Raw genomic sequence first — 22,942 nt, 5'->3', positions numbered from 1 at the left:
GGCAATCCACTCACCTCAGCCTCCCAAAGGCACGGGATTACAGGCTGAGACACCGAGCCCTTTTAATCCTTCCCTTTGATAGAGAAAGGTCCTTAAAGTGATTGGGTGGTGTTCTGCTTCACGTCATCATGAAGGAGCAGGTAAGTGCAGTACGGATGTCAGGTGATGGACAGCAGGCAGATGGGTGGGTTAGTCACATGATTGCTGCCAAGGTGGTGGGCTACATGGGAGGAGACAAGAGGGGTGTTTTCTGCAAGAGATCTGTAGTTGTTTCCAATTCACAAGCATCTTAGCCAAAAGGTGGTCTTATTACCATTTCTATGGCTTTAGCCAGCTAAAGGGCCTGAAAGTTTCCTAGAGATTATTCTGCTAAACCACGAATTAAAATATCGGGCTATCCCGGTCTTGCATCTGTTGGAGACTTGCCAGGGGGTGGAGTGGGCTGCCAGCTTGGCCTGCAGTAAAATGTCTGAATGCTTCCTAAAACTTGCCTATTGAAAATTTATCTATCAATGTGTAACCTGTGCTAGATTCAAAGCCTGTTAGTCTAAGCAAAAATGTCGAAGCTGAGGCAAAATGTGAACTAACTTTATTCTATAAAGCCGCCTCTGCCACTGTCCTCTCTGCATCTAACCTGTGAGCCATCTCCGCATCCTTTCCTTCCATTCCCTCTGCCACTGCTTCCTGGAGTTCTTCCTTCAGTCTCTCTCCCCAAATATGACACCAGCCTTCTTAATGTTTCCTGCATTTCCTCCTATTTTTTTTATAGTCCACCCTCCTGAAACACAGAGCCAGTTATGTCATTCCCCTGTTGGAAACCTTGTTTTCATAACTCTGCTGAGCCTGGCAAGGACTCGCTTCTCTAGGGTTCTCTCTGCTTTGAATTGAGACTTTCACTAACAGCCAGGATCCACCCCCACAGAAAAGGGAGTTCCAGAGTTTGGCAGGTTGTCAGGTCCCAGCCAAGTAACTCAGGTTTCTTGAAGTAACTGCCAGCTTCAGAGAAGATGACACTGCCAAAGATGACTTGAGACAGAAGCCCTGTTAAATAGGCACGGGGCAGGCACAAGTGGAGAAGCCTGGGTGTCTAGTGGACACTGAGTGCCCAGGCACACGGGGCAATGTGTAGTAAGAGCAGAATTAAACCCAGAGCCTGCTCTCCAATGGATATGGGGCCATCAGTCTACTGCCTGCCTTATTCGGGAATTCTTCAAGGCCAAGCCTACCCATTTTAGAACTTGATAAACCCAGTGGAGCAAGACTAGGAAGGGGTTACTCCATTCTCTAAAGTTATGGTTCTGGCAGGCTCAGTGGCTCAGCCTGTGAACTCAGCACTTTGGGAGGCCGAGGCGAGTGGATTGCCTGAGCCCACGGGTGCGAGACCAGCCTGGGCAACTTGGCGAGACTTCGTCTCTACAACAAATCAAAAATTAAATAAATAAATAAAGTTATGGTTCCCAGCATGGGCTGATCATCTTAACTTCTCAGGAAGATTCCAGGAATGCATTAAAAAAGGTCTGAATCAGATTATGTGCTTTAATCCAGTTTTTCAGGTGATTCTTATGCTGCTGATTTGACAAGGTATAGGGAACCAGTGAATCAGAAGAGTTGAAAATCAACATTCCTCACCATGACATTCAAAGCTCTCTACCACAAACTCCCCATCATCCTATAGTCATTCACGTTTATGAGTTCCCCTCTGCTCTCTAGTATGTAATCATACTTACTTGTGAACCTTTGGCTCATATTTTTGACTTGATTTGAAGGCTTCTTCCTACCCTTTTGAGTTGGAAGAATTCCTACTTTTGCATCAAGATCCAATGGACTGATCCCCTGGGAGGTTTCCCTTGATTCTACCAGCATAATTAATTGTTTCTTTTATGCTCCCAAAGAGCTTTGTTCATCCAATGACAAGTATGTATCATGCACATTTATAATGACAAGGTCAAGATATTCTGAATCACAAATCACATGATCCAGTAATCAGAATTGCCCCAGATAATCTGAGATCTTTGATGACTGCAGTTACCGTTGCCCATGTGTCTTCCCTGATTAAACAGAGATGGTCTTGAATTCACTAGTGTAATCCACACAGCCCTCACTGTACTACAAGGCACACAGAAGATGCCCAAGAAATGTGCAGCGTTCATGTGAGCATGATGCTGCCATTGTGAGGGCCAAGATACTCTTAGCACCACTCAGAACTTGAACACCAGAGTCCTTTCAAGTGGTGAATGGAAAGAATTTTTTGTCTTTACTTTATTATTATTATTATTTTTTGAGTTGGAGTCTCACTCCTTCACCCAGGCTGGAGTGCGGTGGCACTCACACTCACGGCTACTCTAGCATCGACCTTCTGGGCTCCAGAGATCCTTCTGCCTCAACCTTCCGAGTAGCCAGAACTACAGACGTGCGCTACTTTGCCCGACTATTTTTATTTTATCATAGTCAGGAGGTCTCACTAAGTTGCCCGGACTGGTCTTGAACCTGTGAACTCTGGCAATCCACTCGCCTTGGCTTCTCAAAGTGCTGGGATTACAGGCTGAGCCATGGAGCCCAGCCTTGTCTTTATTTTCATTTGGCATATTTCACTTAAGATTAGGCATAAAGCATGCTAAGACATAAGTAGTACTGGGCCAGGAAGGTCAAAAAGGAAACCATGATTGGCTAGAAGAGGGACAATACACACACGCGCACACACACACACACACACACACACACACACAATCCCTGCTGTCATAACATTTAAATTCTTGTGGGAGAAATGGGCTAAAAACAAATTAAACAAATCCAGTATTTCCAAGATGATAAGTGCTTATTCTAGTAGAAGAATCAGATAATAATCAAATACAAATCATATGATTCAAATAGTGATAAGTGCCATGAAGAAAATAAAAATGATGATGTGTCCCTAGAGGGCTCGCTTGTTGAGACTGGGGTGAAGGTGGCAGAATTAGATGGGGTGATTGGAAAGGGCTCTCAGAGACGGCTTTTTTTTTTTTTTAAAGAGTCTCACTCTGTTGCCCAGGCTAGAGTGCAGTGGCATGCTCATGGCCACTGCAGCCTCGACCTGCTGGCCTCAAGTAATCCTTCCATTTTAGCCTTCCAAGTAACTGAAACCACAGCTGCGTGACACTACGCCTGGCAATTAAAAAAAAATTTTTTTTTTACTGTAGAGACGAGGTCTCGCCAAGTTGCCCAGGTTAGTCTCAAACCCCTGTTCTTAGGCAATCCTCTCAACTCCACCTTCCAATATGCTGGGATTATAGGCATGATCCACCATGCCTGACCTCTCAGAGATGGCTTTTGTGTTAAGAGCAGATATGAGGAAGGAGCCAGCCATGCAAAGAGGTGGCAGAAGACAGTTCTAGGAAGAGGAAACCTCAAGTGGCACAACCTTGAGATAAGAATGTGCTGGAGTGTTTGGGGAACAGAAAGAGACACAATGTGGCTAGAGCCCAGTAAGAAAGGAGCCATGTGGGTGGAGACAGACAGAGGGCAGATTGTGTGGAGCCTTGAAATACTCATTTTATGCCAAGTGCAATGGAAAGCCAGGGGAGTTTTAAACAGAGAGTGGCATGATCAATTCTGAGAAATATTACAGAGATCTGATTCTCAGAATTAGGTAATTTCTAAAATACATTTAAAAAGAGAGTGCAGTGAGGCAGTCCAAAGATTCAAAGGTGCTGCTCAGGTTTTTAACTTAGCTAACTGGGTGGATGTGTGTACTCAAGAAGGAGGAAGCCTGGCATGGAAGTTGATGTGTTATTTTAGACATGCTGAATCTGAGGTTCCCACAGAGCCCCCATGTGGAAATGTTAACTAAGACATTGGATATATGTGTCTGAAGCTTTGGGGAGATGTCTCAATCAGAGGTAGAGATTAGAAACATAGCATTGTGTAGATGGTTGCTAGATCCACAAAAATGGCTGAAATACACAGAGTGTGAAGCATGAGTGGGCCGAGAATGGGCCCTTGGGAACACCAATAATTCATAGTGGCAAAAACAGTACTAGTGAAGAAACTGCAGATGCAAATCAAAGGAATCATCTGTGTGGAAAAAACACACAGTGCTTTTTCTATTCTCTCACTCAACAGCAATCAAATGTGACCAGATGTATAGGGATATTCCCCTACATAATAAGCAATCAGTCATTTTTGCAGTGGACACCAGCTAGATGGTCTCTCATTCCATTCAATTCTGGCATTATCTACCTTGAGATAGTGTTGGATTTCATAGGGTAAGGGCTCAGTTCCTCAAGCCTGCCGCCCACTTCCAATGCCAACCTCAAGCCCCAGGTTATTTTACTGTGCTTCTGACCAACCAGCTATAAATTGGGGCTCCCACAACCATCACCCCAGGTTCAATTAACTTGCTAGAGAGGCTCACAGAACTCAGGGAAACTCCAGCATTTACTAACTTATTATGAAAAATATTACTAAGGATACAAGTGAAGAAATGCATAGAATGAGACACAGGGAGGTCCACAGAGCTCCCAAGTCCTCCTCAGGCTCACCACCCTGGAGGAACCTCCACATATTTAGCTGCCAAACCCAGTACTTTTGAGTTTTATAGAAGCTTTATTGCATAGGCACATGACTGATTAAATAATTGACCATTGTTAATCAACTCAACCTTTAGTCCTTCTGTCACTACAGAAGTCAGAAGTGGGGATGGGATTGAAAGTCTCAACCTTTTTTATTTTTTTTTGACATGGAAGTTGATGTGTTATTTTAGACATGCTGAATCTGAGGTTCCCACAGAGCCCCCAGGTGGAAATGTTAACTAAGACATTGGATATATGTGTCTGAAGCTTTGGGGAGATGTCTCGAGGTAGAGATTAGAAACGTATCTCACTCTGTTGCCCAGGCTGGAGTGCAGTGGCACATTCACCGCCACCCCAGTGTCGACCCGCTGGACTCTGGCGATCCTTCTGCCTCTGTCTCCCAAGTAGCTGGAACTACAGGTGCATGCTACCACGTCTGGCTAATTTTTAACTTATTGTAGAGACGAGGTCTTGCCAAATCCCCCAGGTGGATCTCGAACCCGCGGGCTCAGGCAATCCACTCGCCTCAGGCTCCCAAAGTGCTGGGATTATAGGTTGAGTCACTGAGTCCGCCAAGACTCAACCTTTTAATCATGCCTTGGTCTTTCCGGTGACCAGCCCTTAATCTGAAGCTACCTAGGAACTGCCAGTCATCAGTCAATCATTAGCATACAAAAATACATCACTTTGGAAATTCTAATAATTTTAAGAGTTGTATGCCAGGAAATGGGTTGAAGATCAAATAGATATTTCACAATATCACACATCATTTTTACAATAAAGGCTTACATATGTTCATTAGATTTGATAGTATGGAGTCATTGGCGACCTTGGAGAGGCAAATTGAAGTAGATAGTGAATGTTGACTGCTCTTAAAGAAACTTGGCGGAGAATGTAAGGAGACAAATTACAGTGAGTAGTACAAGGTCAATGAAATTTCTTTTAGTGTGGGAGAGACTTGAAGCTATTTATAGGCTAAAGAGGAAAAAAATCAATAGAGGAAAGGCACTGAATAGTTAAGAGGAAAACAAAGTTGGAGGAGTGACAGCTTGGAAGAAAAAAGGAAGGGGTTTGGAGGAGTTATCTTTAAATGAGAAGAAAATCTCATTCTCTCAGGATAAAATGAGGTAAGTAAAACTATGGATATCCACATGTTTGAGTGTAAGGTCATAGGATTTAAGACAGAGAATTTATGGTAGATGGTCCTGATTGTCTTATTAATCAAGTTAGACAACAAAAAGTTGTCAGTCTGAAAGCTATGTTTGTGTGTGTGTGTGTGTGTGTGTGTGTGTGTGTGTGTGTATGTGCATATAAGCATAATATATATATGCATATATATATTTGCTTTTAAAAAACATTTGATCAAGGACTCAACAGGACTTACAATAGATGCCAGAAAACTAAAATACCTAGGAGGATGTATTTAACTAAGGAGATGAAAGATTTCTGATGAAAGAAATCCTAGAGGACAAAAACAAATGGAAAAGCATCTTATGCTCATAGATAGGAAGAATCAACACTGTTGAAATGACCATATTACCCAAAGTAATCTACAGATTCAACACAATCCCTATCAAACTACCAATGTCATTTTTTTTCTACAGAACTAGAAAAAAAGAATCTTAAAGTTCATATGGAACCAAAAAAGAGCCAGAATAACCAAAGCAATCCTAAGCAAAAAGAATAAAACTGGAGACATTACTACCCAACTTCAAGTTATACTACAAAGCAATAGTAACCAAAACAGCATGGTACTGGCATAAGAGAAGACACTTGGGCTAATGGAATAGAATAGAGAATCGAGAAACAAACCCCAAAACTATAACCAATTGATCTTTGACAAAGCAGACAAAAGCAAAGACAGGAGAAAAGACATCCATTTCAACAAATGGTGCTGGGAAAAGTGGATAGCTACACACAGACAGATGAAACATGATCCCTGTCTCTCATCATGTCCAAAAATTAACTAAAGATGGATTAAAGACCTAAATGTCAGACCTGAAATCATTTAAATTCTAGAAGAAAATCTAGAAAAAACTCTTATGGTTATCAGCTTAGACAAAGGATTTATAGCTAAGACTTCAGATACAACAAAAACAAAAATTAACAAATGGTACTTAATTAAACTAAAAATTTCTACCCAACAAAAGAAATAACCAACAGAGTAAATAGACAATCTACAGAATGGGAGAAAATATTCACAAGCTATACACTTGACAAATAAATAGTATCCAGAATCTACAAATCAGCAGGAAAAAAGCAAATAACCCTATTAAAAAATGGGCAAATGACACGAACAGACATCTCTCAAAAGAAGATACACAAATGGCCAACAATTATATGAATAAATGCTATATCACTCATCATCAGGGAAATGCAACTTAAAACCACAATGAAATAATACCTTATACCATCAGAATGGCCATTATTAAAAAAATAGATATTGACATGAATGCAGTAAAAAGGGAACATTTATACACTGTTGATGAGAGTGTAAATTACCACAACCTTTATGGAAATCACTATGGAGATTTCTCAAAGAACTAAAAGTAGATTTGATCCAGCAATCCCACTACTTGGTATTTACCCAAAGGAACAGAAGCCATTATACAAAAAAGATACCTGCACTCATATGTTTATCACAACACAATTTAAAATTGCAAGGATATGAAATCAACCTTGTTGGGAGCCAGCCTTGGAGGTCCACATGATTGACAGGGTCCCGGTGGGCCGAAGACCCTGGGCCGCAGGGCGAGCCCGGGAAGCTGAGGCCCTTCTGTCTTCCATCTTTGCTGTTTGATATGGTTGAAGAAATTCTGTGCAGTCGTGGAAGAAGAAAATGGCATGTTTATGCGAAGTACTCACACCTAACCTGAGAATGTTATGGTTCATTTTCCCATTTTCCCACTATGCCGCTTGGTCTTTTCTAACATATGCAAGGGTTAAACTCTGAAGCACATCAAGAATGCTTTCTTTCACTTGGTTATAAGTTACTAGATATTGATTGAATAAAGAGATATTAGTATATTCACTCCTTATTTGATTTAGAATTATGCAGCTTAGTGTTCAGACATAAGGTTTTTTAGAAGCACAAGTTTATGGTAAGTTCATTATAAGTTCTAACACTTATCTAGGAGTTATGTAGGTGATTTACAACACTGTCTTCACAGACTTAGGATAAAGATTAATCGTCAAGGTTTTTACTTAATTCTATAGTTAAATTTTAAGTAAACGTTTATAGAGTGGTTTTTCACTGAATTCATAGTATACTAATTAGATACGTTTATGATAATTAACTAAATACAGAAAGCAACCTTGGGGGCCTGGGAAATGTCATTAAAAGCTTCTTTTGAGTTTCCTTTAGATATAAACACTGCAGGATAAGAGAAAAGTAATGAAGACACCTGGACAAGAAAGACGATTACAAAAGCTTTGAAGGTCGTAAAAGCCCAAAAGAGAAGAACTGCTACATGAAGAACCGTGCACCTGGGAACTTTCTTGAAGCACTTCAAGGACTGTAATTTGGGACTCTTTTGAAGCAAGTTGCTGACAGTGCTATTCTAGACATGATAAGTGTTTTATCCATGTATTAATCATAATTGGTAAATGTAACATCATACAAGTTTATATAATCAATATACATATGTATGAGGATTGACAAAAATTATTAGGTTCTGGTTATGTTTAACAAGGTTTTTACTTTGTGTCATTAATTAGTCTTAGTGTTATAGTTTAGTGTTTTATAGCTACTTTGAAGATTGTTTTAAGTTCATAAGTTTAAGTTCACACAATGATAAAGCTGGTGCCTCAGAGATAATAATAATTGCTCCACTGCCTATCTTAAGACAAAGATGTCTTCCAGGAGGTTGCCAAGCATAAGGGAAAACAGCCAAATCACCATTATCCTAAACTGAAAAGCTCATTGGCAATTTGCAACCATAATAATTTTAGTTGTGTTAGTTTTATTTCATTAAGTTTCATTCACTTTATATGTTTATCCAGAGTAAAGATTAGTGTATGTATTTTCACAGTAAGTGACTTTCATAGTTATTCTTTAAAAGTTAGCCACTGTTGTTTGGTCAAGTTCATGGGCTTCATATTCCTGCTATCACTAGGTACAGTCTATAGTTTGTTTTAGTGAATTTATGGCCTTTTTAATTAGACTAGTGATGTGGAACCGAAATCAAAGTAAACCTTGTATGCATTATGTTTAGTTGAAGTGAAACTCCTTTTACACTTATCTCAAGACTCATTAACTGAAAGTAGATACTGTTTTTGGCTTATTCGTTTCTTCTGAAGACCGCTAGATGGTGGTAACTTTTAAAACATATGTACGTGAAGGAATTTTCTTTGTCTTGCCCCTTTTACAAATGCTATCAAAGCTTTCTGTTAACTAATAAAGGATGTCATCTGCTCAGGAAGCAGGTGTCCGGGAATAATGTTTTCGTCTTTCGCCTATCCGTCTCTCCTTCAGGAGATCTCACGACCTGGCAAAGGGGCTGGACCCCTTTACAACCTAAATGCCCATCAATGTGGTATATATATTTCCTCCACAAAAGATGGTTTTGCACGGTCATTTTAGTTTTTTGGCCTTGTGGCTTCCATTTCAAAATACTATATATATATAGTGTGTATGTATATATATATTTAATATATATATATACAATACATACACACCCACATACCATGGAATACTATTCAGCCATCAAAAAGAATGAAATAATGTCTTTGGCAGCAACTTGGATGGAATTGGAGACCATCATCTTTAAGTGATGTAACTAATATAGGATTGGAAAACCAAACACCATATGTTCTCACTTATAAATGGGGGTTAAACTAAAGGTTTGCAAAGGCATATAGAATGACAGAATGAACACTGGAGACTCAGAAGAGTGAGAAGTGAGAAGGGGAAGAGAGACAAAATTATCACCTATCGGGTATGATGTGCATTGGTGGGATGGTGGGTACACGAAAGCTCAGACTTCTTCATCCCTATACAATGCATCCATATGACCAAAAACCATTTTTACCCCTAAGGCTATTGGAATAAAAAAATTTTTTTGATAATGAAAAAACCCAGTTCTGCCAAAACATATTTAGAGAGGTTTCTTTTGAGTCTATATGAGTGACTGTGTCCCAGGGTTACACAATCTCAATCTGAGAAAGTATGTCCGAGTCTGTTGAGTTGCAGTCTGGTTTTATACATTTCAGGGCAGCAGGAATTGCAGACAAAGCAATAAATCAATATTGATTCAGTTCACAAAGGCAGGACAACTCGAAGGGGGGCTTACAAGCCGTGAGTCTTGGGGATTCTTTAGTTGACAGTTGGTTGAGAGAGTTAAGCTATCTGTAGGAAGGAATGCTTGATTTGAGATAAGGGGGTTTTGGCTGGACACTGTGACTCATGCCTATAATCCCAGCACTTTGGGAGGCTGAGGTGAGAGGATTGCCTGAGCCCATGGGTTCGAGACCAGCCTGGGCAATTGGCGAGACCTCATCTCTACAATAAATCGAAAAATTAACCAAGTGTGGTGGCGCACATGCCTGTAATTCCAGCTACTAGGAAGGCTGAGGCGGAGGGATTGCCTTAGCCCAGCAGGTCAAGGCTGCGCTGGCCAGGAGTGTGCCACTGCCCTTTAGCCTGGGTGACAGAGTGAGACTCCAAGGCAAAAACAAACAAACAAACAAAAAAGGATAATGGATTTTTGAGGGCCAAAATTGGATGAAGCTTCATAGGTTGGAGTCCTCAGAGAGAATAGATGAAGCTTCATAGGTTGCAGCCCTCAGAGAGAATAGATGGTAAATGTCTCTTTTCAGACCTTAAAAGTGTCCAACTCTCAGTTAATCTCTCCTAGATCCAGGACAGCCTAAGAAGGGAAGGAAGTCTTGGCTGAATTTATGGAAATTTTCTACAGATGTAGATTTCCCCCACAAAAGATGGCTTTGCAGGGTCATTTTAGTTTGTTGACCTTGTGGCTTTCATTTCAAAATATCAAATAAATACATTTTTGGCTCACATCTGTAATGCCAGTGTTTTGAGAGTCCAAGGATTGCTGGAGCCCAGGGGTTCAGATCAGCTTGCACAATGTAACAAGACCTCATCTCTACAAAAAATAAAAAATTAGTCGAGCATGGTGGCACATGCCTGTAATCCCAGCTACTCAGGAGACTGAGGTAGGAAGATTACCTGAGCCCAGGTAGGAAGATTACCTGAGCCCAGGAGATTGAGACTACAAGGAGTTGTGATCATGCCCGTCAGCTTGGGTGACCAGAGTGAGACCCTGTCTGAAAAACAGAAACAAAAACAAAAAAAATCATTTGGGGGTAAAGTATTTGACTTCCTTCAGGGTCTGCTATCTGTCATGTGTTACTATACAGAGTCAGGATGGAAAGTAAGCCACATTATACCAGCTTAAAAAAAAATCTCACCTAACAAGATTTTATTATTTGTAGAGTTTGATGCCTCAGGTCTCTTGGATAAAAATTTGGGCAAGAGAAAAGAAAGGCTAGAGCTTGGTCCTCAATTTTAATTTTTTCTAGAGGTGAAATTCACATAACATAAAATTAAACATTTTATGTGGTACATATACACAATGGACTATTATGCAGCCATAAAGAAGAACAAAATCATGTTCTTTGTAGCAACATAGGTGTAGCTGGAGACCATCACTCTAAGTGAACTATCACAGAAACAAAAAACTGAATACCACATATTCTCACTCATAAGCAGGCTCTAAATTGGCCACATGAGCACAAAGATAGGAACAATCAATGATGGATACTGGTGGGGGCAGGGAGAGAGGGGAGATAAAGATCACAGAACCACCCATGGGGTGGGTACCATGTCCACTACTTGGGGGAGAGGGGGCTTACTAGAAGCCCAAACCTCACCTACACGTAATCTACTTATGTAGCAAATTCTCACGTGTACCCTGAAGTTCGAAAATAAAATAAAGATAAAAATTTCAATTTTCAATGATTTCTTGTAAGTATACAGAAATACAATCGATTCTTTTCATGTTGTCTTTGTATCTTGCAACTTGTGAAACTCACTTATATCTAGTGACTGTTTGCATATGTGCAAGACTTTCTAAGACAAGCATTGTCTACAAATAAAAGTAGTTTCATTTACAAAAAAATTAGAATTAAACATTTTGAAGTGAATGATTTAGTGGCATTTGGTACATTCACAATGCTGTGCAGCCAATATCTGTGCTCAGTTCCAAAATACTTTCATCGTTTGCCAGGCATAGTGACACGAACCTGTAGCCCTAGCTACTTGGGAAATAGGTAGGAGGATCTTTTGATATCAGGAGTTTGAGGCTGCAGTGAGCTATGATTGTGCCACTGCACTCTACCCTGGGCAACAGAGCAAGACCTCATCTCTGAAAACAAACAAAAAAATGTTGTCATCCCCAAAGAAAACCCCATATCCTCCCCTTTCTTCCCTTCCCTCCAGTCCCTGACAAACATCAAGTCCTTATGAACTTACCTCTTCTGATATTTACTTTACATGGACTCATATAATATATAATCTGCTACATCTAGTTTCCTTCATTTTGAACAAGGTTTTCGAGGTACACTGCAGCATGTATTAGCACGTGTTAGTAGTTCCTTTCTTTTATGGCCGAATAGTATTCCCCATATTTGTATATCCATTCATTTGTTCGTGGATATTTGAATTGTTTCCTATTTTGTGCCGTGATTAAAAAAAATCACATAAAACTCACCACTAGCCATTTGTAAGTATACAGCACACTAGTGTAAACTATATGCACATTATTGTACAACAGTTCTCTAGAACTCTTTCATCTAGCAAAACTGAAACTCTAGACTCATTGAACAAAAACTATGTATTTTCCTTTTTCTCCGGCTCCATGTGGCCCCATTTACTTTCCGTTTTTCTGAATTTGACTACTTAAGATACCTCATTTACATGGAATGATGCAACATTTGGCTTTTTTGTGACTACCTAACTTCACTTAGCATAATATCCTCAAGAGTATGCACCTATAGCATATGACAGGACTTCCTCCCTTTAAAAAAGCAGAATAATATTCCATAGTATGTATATACCACATTTTCTTGAACTACTCATCTGTCAGCGGACATTAGGGCTGTTCCCACCTCTTGGCTCTTGTGAATAATGCTACAGTTACTGTGGGTGTGCATGTTCCCTTTGAGATCCATTTTTGATTCTTTTGGATAAATACTCAGAAATGGGCTTGCTGGATCATATAGCAATGCTATTTTAACATTGCGAGAAACCTCCATATTGTTTTCCATAGTCGCTGCGCCTATTTACATCCCACCAACAATGCACATGAGTTTAGATTTTTTCATACCCCTCAGTCACACTTGTTATTTTCTGTGTTTTAGTTAATGGCCACCCTAACGGCCAAAAGGCAATATCACATTGTGATTTTGATTTGCATTTCCCTAGTGATCAGGGAGGTTGAATGTCTTTTCATTTGTTTGTTGGACATTTATATAACTTCTCTGGAGAAATGTCTATTCAAACTTTTTGCCCAGTTGAATTTTTATTTATTTTTTAAAAACCTTTTTATTATAGAAAATTTCAAACATAAACAAAAATAGAATAGTGCAATGAATCCTCATGTATATATTACCCAATCTCAATATTTTTCTTTTTTAAACATTTTATTTCAGTAGCTTTAGGGGTATGAGTGGTTTTGGGTTATGTGAATATATTGTGTAACAGTGAAGAAGTCTGGACTTTAAGTATACCTCTCATTCATACTAGTGCACACTGTACTCACAGATGATTTTTTTATCCTCCTTCACCTACCCTCTTTCCCCCTTCTGAGTCTCCCATGTCCATTAGACATTCTATATGCCTTTGCAAAACCTGAGCTCAGCTCCCACTTACAAGTGAGAACATGTGACATTTGGTTTTCTGTTCCTCTCTGTCCATTTTAAAACAAATTGTTTGTCTTTTTTGCTGTTGACTTGTGGGAGTCTTTATATAGTCTAGATATTAAGCCTTTATCAGATATATGAATTGCAAATATTTTCTCCTGTTCTCTTAGTTTGTCTTTTTACTCTGTTTCCTTTGCTGCTCAGAAATTAAATTGGATATAGTCCTATTTGCCTATTTTTGCTTTTTTTGCTTATTCTTTTCATGAAATTTCAAAGAAATCGTTACCAAATACAATGTCATGAAGCATCTCCCTTAAGTTTTCTTGTAGTTAGTGGTTTCATAGTTTCAGGTCTTATGGTTAGGTCATTAATCCATTTTGAGTTGATTTTTGTACATAATGTAAGATAAAGATCTTTTTTTTTCCCCCTAAGCAGACATCCTGTTTTCCTTACACCATTTGTTAAAGAGAATATACTTTCCCCATTGTGTGACCTGATGCCATCGTCAAAGATTTGACCATGCTTCCTCCTGGTGCAACAAATCGGCTGCTAACCCTTGTGGACCAATTGAATACAAGAGGCAGTAAGCTGAGAGAAGAAGAGATTTATTCCTTGCAAGTCAAGGGATACAGAGTTAGGCTAATGCTTTGAAAACCACAACCTCCCCAAACAAAGGAGCCAAGGGGATTATATAGGTTGAGTTTTAAGAAATCATTACCTAGGTTACATGAGCCTGTGAGACTCGTGGGTCTATATGTCTGTCTTTATGTCAGAATTATACTGTTTTGATTCTTGTAGCTTGAAATCATAAAGTGTGAGACCCTTCAGCTTTGTTTTCTTCTCTCAGGATTGTTTTGGCTATGTTGGGGTTTTTGAGATTCTGTATAAATTTTAGAATTTTTTTGTATTTTTGCAACAAATCCATTGGGATTTTGACAGGGATTGCATTAAATCTGTGGATTGCTTTGGGTAGTATAGACATTTTAACAATATTAAGTCTTTTGGTCCAGGAGCATTTGATGCATTTTATTTATTTCTGTTTTTTAGTTTCTTTTGACAATCTTTTATAGTTTTCAGTCTACAAATCTTTCACCTTTTGGTAAATTTATTCCTCAGTAATTATTTATGCAATTATGAATAGAATTTTTTTAAATTTCCCTTTTAGATTGTTTATTGTTAGTGTATAGAAACATGACAGATTTTTGTGTTGTGCTCTGCAACTCTGCTGAATTCATTTATTTGTTATAACAGTTTTTTTAAAAGAAAATCTTTAGAGTTTTCTATATATAAGATCACATCATCTACAAAAAAGTTACTTCTTTTTTCCAATTTAAATGCCATTGATTTCTTCTTCTTTCATTATTTCTCTGCCTCGGACTTCCCGTCCTATGTTGAATAGAAGCGATAAGATGGGACATCCTTACCTTGTTCCAGATTTTTAGCAAAAATTTTTTCAGCTTTTCACCATTGAGTGTGATGTTAGCTATGGGCTTTTTTATGTATGACCTTTATAAGACTGAGGCAATTTTCTTCTATTCCTAGTTTATCAAGTTTTTTTTAAAATCATGAAAAAAATTTTTAATTTTGTAAGTGTTTTTATCTGTGACATTGAGATGGTCATGTGATTTTTATTTTATATTCTGATAATATAATGTGCCACACTGATTGATTTTCAAGTCAAGCCATTCTTGCATTCTAGGGATAAATCCCACTTGACCATGGGGTAAGATCCCTTTTATGTGCTGTGCTGTTGAATTCAGTTTACTAACTAGTATGTGTTTTGTTGAGAGTTTTGTTTCTATTACAACAGGATAGATTACAAGATAGATAGATTACAAGAGCAAGATGAGAATGGATGGGGGAAGGATGGTGACTCTAGTCTTATGAATAAGAGTGGGAACAGCAGGAAAATAACCATTCAGAAACAAGGAGATTCAGAAAGAAACTAGCAACTGGATGAAAATATTTGGTAGAAAAAACAAATTATACCAAGTCCAGGATTGATATAGCAGTCAAAGGATCTTAATCAGTGGGCAACTGTGGAGTACAGTTCCTTTTAGTCACTAGACCCTGTCTTAGAAGTTTCAATTAATTTTGAGAGGCTCAGAAGGGAGTCTGTGATAAAGTAATCTTCTTTCTCTGACTATGAAATAGAGTTAAGCAAGAGCTTGCAGTAGAAGATAATTATCAGAGATCTCAGCTACAAAGAGCAGAAGATCCAGGGGCTGGGAAAGCCAGGTAGGAGTTCAGCATTAACTTTCAAAATCTCACTACTTTGCTCATCACTCACTTCATCCTTTTCTATATCTCCTTCCCCTTTCTCCTCTTTCCTTTTCCTTTTTCCTCCACATTCTTCCCTTCTTACTCCTCCCTCCCTCTCCCTCTCTTTTCCTCTATCTTTCTTTCTGCTGCTATCATTCTTAAATCTGTATGGACATGGTGTGCAAGTGGGGAGTAGCTATTTGTTTTTGCTACATTCCTATTATCTTTATACTCTCTGTTATCTGCAGATTTATACTCCCTCTCCAATATAGATCATTTGCACTGAAGGTCTACAATCAGGCAGAGTTTGTGTGTTTTAAAATAAATGTTATTTTATCTATCTTATAAAATACATATAGGCCAGGTGTGGTGGCTCACGCCTATAATTCCAGCACTTGGGAGGCCGAGGTGAGAGGATTGCCTGAGCTCACGGGTTTGAGACCAGCCTGGACTACATGACAAGACCTTATCTCTACAATAAATCAAGAAAAATTAGCCAGGCAAGATGGCACATGTCTATGGTTCCAGCTACTTGGAAGGCTGAGGCGGAAGGATCACCTGAGCCCAGCTAGTCGAGGCTGCGGTAGCTGTGAATGTGCCACTGTACTCCATCCAGCCCGGGCGACAGAGTGGGACTCCAACTCAAAAAAAAAAAAAAAAAAAAAAAAAAGATAGTAAAATAGCTACTATAGTGAAGCAAATTAACATATCCATCATCTCACTTAGTAACCCCTCTGTATGTGTGTACATGGGGGGAGGGGCAAAAACAGCCAAAATCTACTCACTTAGCAAAAATATTGAATACAGCACAATATTATTAACTATAGTCCTCGTGTTGAACGTTAGATCTCCAGATTTGTTGGTCCTACATATCTGCCACTTTGTATCCTTTGATCTACATCTCACTATTTCCTTCCTGCTCAGCCTCCGCCCCCCCCCCATCTTTTATCCTGGTAACTTGTTTAATCTAGTATTTGACTTTTCTTCCTTTTTTTCATCCCAAATATAAGTGAGATCATGCAGTATTTGTCTTTCTGAGTCTGGTTTTTTTCACTTAGTGTAAAGTCCTCCAGGTTCATCCAGGCTGTGGCAAATGACAAGAACTCCTTCTTTTTGTTTTTAAAGGCAGCACCACCACTCCTGGCTAAAGAATATCTGGTCGCTTGAAGTTCTGTCAGAAATAAGCTTAGATTATCTCAAGGGCTGAGATCCATGCTCTTACTGCCTGCTGAGCCAGTGTGAGGCTGTTGGTATTATCTTTTTCCCTCCTACTACAGAATGAAAGAGACAAGGGAGGAGACTTCCTTGTTTGCACAGCCCCAGGTGCCAATCAAGAAGACAAGAAGGGAAATGGATGGGCAGCTGACTGCCAAGGTTAGCTTCCAACTCTTCAAAATTCTTACCACTCCCTTAGTTGGCTTGGTGACACTCAACACTTTACATCAGAGCAGAAATCAAACTCTTCAGTTACTAATTCTCCTCCTTTTCCACTCCATTCCACATGAAAGTCTTGCTTTAATGAGCTTGCATGAGCCTACTAATATCTTGCGTGGATTCAGTAGTACGTACCAGGGAGTGGGGAGACCAACCTCACTCTTCCCAGTTGGGGAAAAAACGGAGAGTAGAGGCACCACCTATACTGTATACTAACCAAATAAGTGACAACTGCTTCCTAGGTATTAGCATCAGTCTGTTCACCAATCTACAGTCTACTTAAGCAGGACATGTTAACTGAACATGTATTCATCCTTTTGTACTTTCTTTAATTTCACTTTTTTGCTGTTGATAAATTTCCCTTTTAGAAATACATGTCTTCCTTCGCTTTGTCCAGGAGAAGGGGAAAAATAAGTTTTTAATTCATGTCTAGGCCTGCAAAGGGGAGTCATTTAGCATAGAAATTTAGTTAGTAGTTGGTGGTAAAAGAAGCCTAGGAGGGAGGAAAATGTGTTATAGGAAAGTCTGACTAGAGACCCCCAACTACTTCTCCCTGACCATCCATAGCTTTTTTTTTTTTTTTGAGTTAGAGTCTCACTCTTGTCACCCAGGCTAGAGTGCAGTGGCACTCTCATGGCCACTGCAGCCTAGACCTGCTGGGCTTAGGTGATCCTTCCATCTCAGCCTTCCAAGTAGTTGGAACTATAGATGCACGCCATCACGCCTGGCTAGTTTTTATAATTTATTGTAGAGATGAGGTCTCACCAAGTTGTCCAGGCTCGTCTGGAATTCCCCAGGCTCAGACAATCCTCTTGCCTTGGCCTCCCAAAGTGCTGGGTTTATAGACTGAGCCACTGCGCTCGGCCCATCCATAGTTTTCTACTGAACAAACTCATCTCTGTGTATTACTTAGATAATTTTTGTTTCAATTGGCTTAGAGTTGTGAAAGTACTTCTGACTGCACAACTGGTGGGTGAGGTAGGACCAGGAGGAAAGGGGAGAGAGCTCTTTGATTTGGCTGGCAGATCTGTATGCTCCAGGAATCCCAAGAGGGAGCTTTGGATAAAGTTGCATATAGCCATCGTTTATCAGGTATAGTTGTATTCAGCGAGTTTGGCTACATCAGGTGGACTCACTTTTCACCCTTTAATATCACTCATGCATTCTTTCTAATAAAATATGGCATCCAATCCTGTACAATTGTACTAAATGTGAACTCCTGACACACCAGTCATTTGAAATTATCTGTCAGCAAAACATCTTCACTGTTCTTGTGGTAGATCATATTTATTCAAGGCCAACACTCTTGAGACCAGTCCATCATAATTCCTTTTGGCCAGTTCTGAAGAAGGAGCAGGCTATCCATCATGTGCAAAAGTCCAAGCAAGATGAACATGGACAACTTCATTCTTGGGTAGTCCAAGTTTCCAGTCAGTTATTCTTCTCTGGGCTCAGGAGCCAGTTATATTGGAGGCAGTGCTGGCAGAGAACAGCATTGATGATGAGCTGGTTGCAACAATTTGGTTGACCTGGGAGGTAGACTGGCCTATGATAAATTAGGGTGACCTTTAGAATCTTACAGGGGATCGATCATGATGATAACATCTCAGAAAAGGCCCAGAAAGTTTATCTTCCAGCCCTTGTTGAAACATGATGACTGAATTAGGGGAAATCTCTAAGAGACCTCTGAGAAGCCACAATAGCCATGTAGTCAAATAACACACCAATCCTAAGCGTAATAAAAGTTTCTTTACCTCTTAAAGCAGAAGTTGGAGATTTCAGGTACAACTTTCTCAGTGCTCTTTATTACATATTGTTTGATTTTTTTTTTAATATTTTTTTTCTTTATGTCTTCCTTCTTCCAACTCTCAGATTGCCAAAGGGGCTTTTGAGATCTCATAGTCTGCTCTTGACAGCAAATATAGACCTATATTTCCTAGGGAATGATGGTTGGGAAAGATGTAATCAAATATGCATATCTTAATAATAGTAGGTTCTAGCTAAGTGCCTTCATTAGGGTAATTGCTCAGTTTCAGATCAAAATTGTAAACGAATTATTGGCATTTCCTCTTGGATATTGGAGAGACATTCTTCTTTTAATTTCCTAAAGCTATCAAAACAAATTATCACAAAACTGGATGGCTTAAAGCAACAGAAATGTATTATTTAATAGTTTTGGAGGTTAGAAGTCTGAAATAAAGGTGTTAGTAGGATTCGTTTCTTCCAGAGGCTGTGAGGGAGAATTTGTTCCATGCTTCTTGCCTACTTTCTAATTATTGTTGGCAATCCTTGGCTTGCCAACAATAATGACTTGTAGGCACATCATTTCAATTTCTGCCTCCAAACTCACATGGCTACCTTTCTTGTATGTGTGTTTGTGTGTGTCTTTAAAATCTTTAAATCCTTCTCTTCTTATGAGGACATCAGTCATAAAATTCAGGGGCCACCAAAGTTTGTACTGTTAAGTTCCTTCATCAAAAAAATAGAAAGATCACAAATTAACAATCTAACATTGCACCTCAAAGAACTAGAAAAACAAGGACAAACCAAAACCAAAGCTAGTAAAAGAAAAAAATAGCAAAGGTCAGAGCAGAAATAAATGAAATTAAGAACAAAAAATTATACAAAGAATCAGTGAAAGAAAAGTTGGTACTTTGAAACAATAAACAAAGTTGATAAATTGTTAGCTAGACTAAGAAAAAGAAGAAAATGTCTACATAAACATAATCAGAAATGAAAAAGAAAACTATGACTGATACCACGGAAATAAAAAAAGAAAAAAAACTATGAACAATGATATCCCCACAAACTAGAAAAACTAGAGGAAATAGAAATGTACAATCTCCCAAGATTCAACCTGAACAGACCAATAATGAGTAGTGAGATTAGTAATGAATCAGTAAATTAAAAACAACAACAATAAACACAACTCTCCTAGCCAAAAAAAAGCCCAGGACCAGATAGATTCACAGTCAAATTATTATTATTATTATTATTTTGACTTGGAATCTTACTCTGTCGCCCAGGCTGGAAGGCAGTGGCACGCTCACTACCACTGCAAGCTCGACCTACTGGGCTCAGGTGATCCTTCTGCCTCAGCCTTCCAAGTAGCTGGAACCACAGACATGTGCCACCATGTCTGGCTAATTTTTTGATTTATTGTAGGGACGAGGTCTTGCCATGTTACTCAGGCTGGTTTTGAACCCCTGAGCTCAGGCGAGCCTCTCGCCTCTGCCTCCCAAAGTGCTGGGATTACAGGTTTGAGCCACTGCACCTGGTCACAGCCAAATTCTACCAAATATACAAAGAGGAACTGGTATCAATCTTCCTGAAACTGTTCCAAAATATTGAGGAGGAGGAGATCTTTCATAACACATTTCGTAAAGCCAGTGTCAGCCAAAGACCAAAAGAAAAAAATAAAAAGAAAACTACAGACCAACATCCCTGATGAACATAGATGCAAAAATCTTCAGCAAAATACTAGAGAACCCAATCTAACAGCACATCAAAACAATAGTACACCATAATCAAGTGGGCGTTATTGCAGGGATGCAAGGGTAGCGCAACATATGTAAATCAACAAGTATGATTCATCACATAAATGGAGTTAAAAAGAAAAACCATATATCATCTCAATGGTGGGAAAAAAAGCATTTGATAACATTTAGCATCCATTCATGATAAAAGCTCTCAACAAACTAGGCATAAAAGGAGCGTACCTCAAAATAATCAAGGCCATATAAAACAAACGCACAGCTAACATCATACTGAGTGGGCAAAGTTCAAAGCATTTCCCCTAAAAACTAGAACAAAACAAGGATGTCCACTTGCATCACTCCTACTCAGTAAAGTACTGGAAGTCCTAGCCAGAGCAATCAGGCAAGAGAAAGAAATGAAAGACATTCGGGTTGAGGGTGGTGACTCAGTCCGTAATCCCAACACTTTGAGAGGCCAAGGGGAGAGAATTGCCTGAGCCTGGGGGTTTGAGACCAGCCTGGGCAACTTTGTCAGACCTTATCTCTACTAAATCACAAAAACTAGTCAGGCATGATGGTGTGCATCTGTAGTTCCAGCTACTTAGAAGGCTGAGGTGGAAGGATCGCCTGAGCCCAGCAGTCAAGGCTGCGGTAGCCATAAGCATGCCACTACACTCCAGCCTGGGGAACAAGAATGAGACTCCAACTTAAAAAAAAAAAGGAAATGAAAGGCATTCAAACTGGAAAAGAGGAAATCACATTATCTCTGTTTGCTGATGATATGAGCTTTTATCTAGAAATCCCTAAAGATGCTATCAAAAAACTCTTAGATTTAATACATGAATACAGTAAAGTTTCAGAATACAAAATCAATGTATAAAGATTAAAGCATTTCTATACACTGATAACAACCAAGCTGAGAACCAAATAAAAAAGATAGTCCCATTTACAATAGAAAAATATATATATTTAATCAGGAAGATGAACTATCACTACAGGAAAAACTACAAAATACTTATGAAAGAAATCATAAACAACAGAACAACTGAAAACAAATTCCATGCTCAGTAGTTGGAAGAATTAATATCTTTAAAGTGATATACTGCCAAAAGCAATCTACATATTCAATGCCATTGCTACCAAAATACCAATGTCATTTTTCACAGAATAAAAAAAATAAAATTCTAAAATTTATATGGAACCAAAAAAGATCCTGAATAGTCAAAGCAATTCTAAACAAAAAGAATAAAGCTAGAGACATCACATTCTGTGACCCTAAGTTGTACTACACGGCTATGGTAACCAAAACACCATGGTGCTGATATAAAAATAGACACATAGATCGATGGAACGGAAGAGAGAACTGAGAAATAAAGCCACATAGCTGCAGCCATCTGGTCTTTGATGAAGTCAACAAAAACATACACTGGAGAAAGGATGCCCTTTTATATCTGCAATCATCCTATTTCCAAACACAGTCACACTCACAGGAACCAGGGTTAAGACTTCACCACATATTTTGGGGGTGCACAATTCAACCTATAACAATTCCAAAGCTGAATTCATAATTTTACCCCTAAAACTACACATCAAACTTTCCATTTAGTTTGGCCACATCAGCGCCGGCTAGGCTTAGTCAGAAAGTAAAATCCAATGAAGGCCATGAAAATCATTTGTGCAAGTCTAAAAGCATTTTGTAGTTTAATATATGGAAGTGTCCATTCCCAAATCCAAGCCATCACTATGTCTTGTTGACTTTATTTCCTAAATATTTCTCAGGTTCATTCATTTCTTTCCAATTTCACCTCCAGTTACATCTCTAGAACCCAAACCCCTGTATTCACATTTAATTCTCCTTCTGTTTAATAAGTTGCTACATCAAAGCTATATTTTCTCCTATCCCCACTCCCTGCCCTGACTTAAAACACTTCAGTGACTTCTCAATACTTTAAAATAAAGCCAAACTTGAATTGGGTATAATGGTGTGTAGCTATTATGAAGCTGGAGTGGAAGTGTAGCTTGAGCCCAGTTTTAGGCCAGGCTGGGTAACATAGTGAGACTCCTTTTTTTTTTTTTTAAGGTTAAAGCCAAACTCCTCAACATGACCAATGAAACTCTGCGTTCTGGGTTCGCCCTACCTGACTGGCTTTGGCTCACACCAGGCCAAATTCCTCAATTTCTCACTTTCTTAGCTTCAGTCACATTGATCTTCTTTCAGTTTCAATTTTTTTCTTTTTTCTTTTGAGTTGGAGTCTTACTCTGTCGCCTGGCTGGAGTGCAGTGGCATGCTCATGGCCACCCCAGCGTTGACCTGCTGGGCTCCAGCGTTGACCTGCTGGGCTC

At 39.2% G+C, this 22,942-nt stretch overlaps 1 pseudogene; it reads left to right on the top strand.

Annotated features, from left to right (window-relative positions):
- The first annotated feature begins 128 nt into the window (after positions 1-128).
- The window catches only part of LOC103275435, a 43,242-nt pseudogene continuing 20,428 nt past the window's right edge, over positions 129-22,942 (top strand).

This window comes from Carlito syrichta, unplaced genomic scaffold, assembly GCF_000164805.1.
Source record: "Carlito syrichta isolate Samal-C Ts95f unplaced genomic scaffold, Tarsius_syrichta-2.0.1 Scaffold315466, whole genome shotgun sequence".
NCBI lineage: Eukaryota > Metazoa > Chordata > Mammalia > Primates > Tarsiidae > Carlito > Carlito syrichta.
Note: the sequence above shows the minus strand (reverse complement) of the source record. Positions and strands in the feature narration are given on the sequence as shown.